The sequence below is a fragment of the Camelus bactrianus genome, chromosome 20, assembly GCF_048773025.1.
Source record: "Camelus bactrianus isolate YW-2024 breed Bactrian camel chromosome 20, ASM4877302v1, whole genome shotgun sequence".
Lineage (NCBI taxonomy): Eukaryota > Metazoa > Chordata > Mammalia > Artiodactyla > Camelidae > Camelus > Camelus bactrianus.
In genome coordinates this window covers 8044542-8049715 of record NC_133558.1, presented here as the reverse complement: position 1 = coordinate 8049715, position 5174 = coordinate 8044542, and positions in this window count along the sequence as shown.

The window sequence follows — 5174 nt, the reverse complement described above, 5'->3', positions numbered from 1 at the left end:
AAAAATAATGAGAGCATAATGCTAGGAATGTATTAATAATAGAAGCCTTAGTTCTGTGCAGCAGGATGGTGTGAAGGTAATTTCTGGAATGTATCACTGATGACATAAAAGACGGCATATTCTTTAAGAAACATTTTAGTTCTTATTAATCGCTTAACTTGTAAGTTTCAATTAACTTAGGAAACTTACACAACACTTTCTTAAACTTAGCAGGGACAGGATAAAACCTTGTTTTATGTTAAAGTAGTTTGGGAGAGAGGAAGGGAGCAAGAAGTCAGGAGAAGGAGAGAGATTTTCCTCTTGGTGGTAAAGAGCTATATGCCTCAATTTGCTAAACCTTGAAATGTTGACATTTTGTAAGACTGAAAGACTTTGTGTAGGTGTAAGTAGAATGTCAAGGATGAGTCAAAGATTAATACCTAAATTATAGAGTAGGATCTGAGTTTTATGCCTCTGCCTTGGAAATCAAGTAGGGGAGAAGGAAGTATTGACTGATTCTAAAGCACTACTTATACTGGGTTATAATTTAATCAGATGGATGATGCCCAATTCCAAGAATGGAGAAAGACTGAAGCCATGTATTTTTAAATAGTTCTGCAAATTTTGTCAAGCATGTAGCTTATCTATTGGCAGGCTAGCTCCAACTATGTAGAAAGAGATCTCAAAAATTTAGGAGTTCTTAATTATCTCAGAATGCATTATGAATAGATTGTGATAAGATTTTCCCAAATGCCCAAGTCATGCTATAATGGAAGTGTTGCAGTAATTTCAAAAATGACCTACCAGCAGAAAGATTCTCTATGAAATGCTTTATAGAATGTCTGTACTTATGCATCAATAGCTGCTTGTTTTTTTTAATTACACTTTTTTTTGGTGGGGGGAGGTAATTACGTTTAATTAAAAGCCCTCAGGTAATTCTAATGTATAACTAGGAAAGAATCATCATGCTAAGATGTCTTAAGGGTAAAGTAGAAATCTAAATTCAATCAAATATAACAGGGTTTTTTAAAAAAATAATGAGAGCATAATGCTAGGAATGTATTAATAATAGAAGTCTTAATTGCTGTGCAGCAGGATGGTGTGAAGGTAATTTCTGGAAGGTATCATTGATGACATAAAAGATAGCATATTCTTTAAGAAATCTCTGAGTTCTTATTAAGCACTTAACTTGCAAGAGTTTCAATTAGGAAACTTACACAACACTTTGTTAAACTTAGCAGAGACAGGATAAAACCTTTTTTTATGTTAGTTTGGGGGAGAGGGAGGGATCAAGAAGTCAGGACATCTCAAAAGTTTAGGAGTCCTTAATTTTCTCAGAATGCATTATGCACTGATTGTGGTAAGATTTTTCCAAATGTCCAGGTCACGCTATAATGGAAGTGTTGCAGTAATCTCAAAAGTGACCTACCAGCAGAATGATTCTCTATGAAATGCTTTACAGAATGTCTGTATTTTTGTATCAATAGCTGCTTGGTTTTTTAAAATCACATTTTTTTTTCTGGTGGGGGGAGGTAATTAGGTTTACTTATTTATTCTTACAGGAGGTACTGGGGATTGAACCCAGGACCTCATACATGCCAAGTACTCACTCTACTACTTGAGCTATACACCCTCCCCAACAGCTACTTGTTAAATTCTCCAAATTATCCTGGGTACCTATGTATGGTATGAGAGAATTGCAGGACACTATCCTCGAGGAGCTTAAACATTCAATAAAAAACAATTAGATTTGGGCATCTAGGTAAAATATATTATTGTGAAGATACAATAAAATTGCACTTAAAATTGAGAAAATCTATAAAGTCATAAAGCTCAAGGTTTTCAAAATTGAAAGACAGCAATAATACTGGGAATGCAAAATAGCCACAGATGGTCTAATATCTGGTGCAATATTTTAAAGAAATTATTATGTCAGCTTAAGGACACAGAACACTGGCCGGAGAAGCTGTATTATTCAGTAATTCTCTTTAACTTAGAACATAGGCGTAATTACCTGCTCACTCCAGGTCTTGTAATAGGGTAGATGCAAACATGATTGCTCTTCTCACCTGAACATGTTAATTTTACAAAGAAGATGGAAAGGGAGCCTATTCTGTAGTATTCACCCCATGCCCCGTCTGTTCCCTGGTATTTTGTGAAGGTGGCTACTTTTAGAAGTGAATTGGCTACTTACTGCAGATCGAAGAGAGTTGAATGTATGATAGACTTTTAGTGAGTGCTTACTATGTGCTTCACTTTCAAATAAATCCATTTTATTTCATTTTTGGAAAAATCCTTTTAGGTGGTTGACAGATGAAACTTTCACAGCTTGAAAAAAATTGAAGCTCAGAGATAAAATTAATTGCCTAAAATCACACAAAGGAGCATTTCAAACCCAGTTTTTTTTAACCTAAATTCCCTACAGCACAGGACATTTGCTCCCAGGGTTGCAGTACATTGCTAGAAAAATGCAATAGCATGAATTTATTTTCAAAGGCACTCAAGTGCAGTTCAAGGTTCTCACCTTAGCAGCTTTCTTTGGGTCTTCAATCTCAAGGTTTAGGAACTAGGAATGTGTTCCCTGATTCAGATTTTGGCTCAGCCATTTCCTAGTTCTGTGGCCTTGGGAAAGTCAACTAACATTTCTTGTTAGACTTTTTTCTTTTTTTATAAGAAGAATTAGTGATAGTTCTGACCTCACATGGATGTTTTGAGAATTAAGTGGGTGACACACATGAAGTGCTTAGAAGAGTACCAGGCATGTGGTAAACATTCAATGAATGTTAGCTGTTATTATCTCCATGATTCTCAAATTTTTGTCTCCAAACCAGCTAGCTCTCCTCAGCCGCAGACTCATATCCTCATGGTGCTGCTGGTGAGGATGCTTTCCTGGAGAGTCACAGACCTATCAAACTCATCATGTATAAAATAGAACTCACCTTTGATGTAAGATAATGCGAAGAGTCTGGCACGACAAATGGTGAGTAAGCACTGAATAAATTTCAGTGGTGATCACTATGTCTTCCTGAGCTACTCTCTCTCCTGTATCCTTCTTTTTGGAAAGGGCACATCATCATCCAGGGTATCTCATCCAGAAAGCTGAGAGGCGCCCTAAATTCCTGAATTTTCTCCATCCATCAAGATCTAGCCATTCATTCAGTCCAATCAATTTTTTCTCCTCACAAATATCTTTTATATCTTCTGTTCCCACTGCCTCATCTTTTTTGCTTCAGTTATTTGAACAGGTTTCTAATGGTCTCTGGGATCCAAGTCATGTCCCCCTCAACCCATTCCCCTCAATGATGCTAGAATGAATCCTTAAAATTCAAATTGAACATGTCATTCACTTGTCTGAAATACTTCACTAACACGCATCCAGCCTACGGGATATCTCTCACGCCTTTCTTGCCACAGTAAACAAAACCACCTTCTGCTAGAGCTTCGCTTCTCACATGTACCAGATATTGTAGCCACATGGTCTTCTGAAGTTTTCTGTACACTCTTATCTCTGAGGGCCACTGAAAATGTTGTTTCTCAAACCTAGAATGGGCTTTCCTCATTTCTGTAAAGAAATGTTTTTATCCAAAAGGTTGGGAAACAACAATTGTTTGAAAACATTCAACAAATTTCAAGTATATGACATCATATTCAATATAATAACTCTTTCGGGAAGCTAAAAATTTGCCAATAAGTGGGTACACAGAATTCACATAAGAGATGCTTTGCAAAAAAGGGTAGAAATTGTCATTACTAATGGCTTTCTAAATAGAAACTAGTATAATCCTTCAGATGCTGAGAAAACTATAATCAGACAAAGTCTCTTTGTTAAGGAATTATGAGCCTAACACAAACCCAAACTTTAAACATCATTCATATCACTACTGTGGAGAGGGTGAGAGATTCTTATATAATTGAAGTATGTCAGTCTCTCCTTATTGCCTAGGTGTCTTTCAGAACCTGATGTTAGTTTTTACACTGCTCGCTGGCATTGATTCAAACTACACGGGCTTCTACATACTACTCTCCTAGAAAATTATCTCCTGGCACCTGGAGAGGGACCACTTGGATTTGATCCTGAAAGAGACTGTCAGGAAAAGTGGCAGTTAACACATCAACAGGAAAAAAAAGTTTAAAAATTCAGAGAAGGGTGTTCATACCAAACATTTCAGGGAAAAGAAGCAGCAAAGTTCCAAGCATTTCAGTAAGTGGTTGAAATAAATATTTTGCATGCAAAAATTCAATAACAGATCATCTTTGCTGGGTCAATCTGTCTTTTATACACAGCTTGTAAATGTAAACTTAGGTCATTCAAAATGTGTTTCTTTTCAGAATCTTCTGTCTTAAACAGTCCCAAATTAATGTCAGCCTACAACCTTCAAAACAGGAAGGTTTTGGTCCTGCTAGGAACAATGATCTTTGGTGATTCCTTCTTTCTTCAGGATGCAGTTCAAATTTCCTAGTATGACACACAGGACTTCTAGATTTTTTCCTTTCAGCAGTTGCCCCATGTCATTGCATCTCCACAAACATCACCCCTTCTAGTCAGACCAAAACTGCTGGTTTCTAAAAGCACATTGCTTCCTCATGCCTCTTTGCCTTTGTAGTTGTTCATCTTCTGCCCCGTGTACCCTTCTCTCCCTGAATAACTCTTTCATCCTTCCACACACCAGTTCCTAAGGACTGAATTAACATCCTACTCATGCTTCCCTCTCTGATATTCCTATAATACTAGTCCATGTTTCTGTTGTGCATATGCACTGTATTGTGGTGATGATGATGATGATGATGATGATGATGATGATGATGGTATCAAGTATTTCATTCTAGGCTGTGAGCTTTTGAGATAAGGACTATTTCATTCTTACTTTATCCTCAATTTCTAACTCAGGGACTCAGACATAATACTGTCTATAGAATGAATGAGTAAAGCATCACAGTATTCACTAGATATTTGCCTTTTAGATGGTTTATATTAAGAATTGTCTATAAGATATATGGTTGGCTTTTAGGTGTCATCCAATTATTACAGTCATAAATCTAAACACACCTTTACAGCATGTCTGATGTACTGTCTTGTCTCTGTTGTGTGAAATTTATGCTTGATTCCAGTGTTTGAGTAAATTTCCTATCATCCTCCTTCTCTCAAGCCCATTCTTGGTGGATAAAATAAACTGGATGAGACCCAAATGTCACTT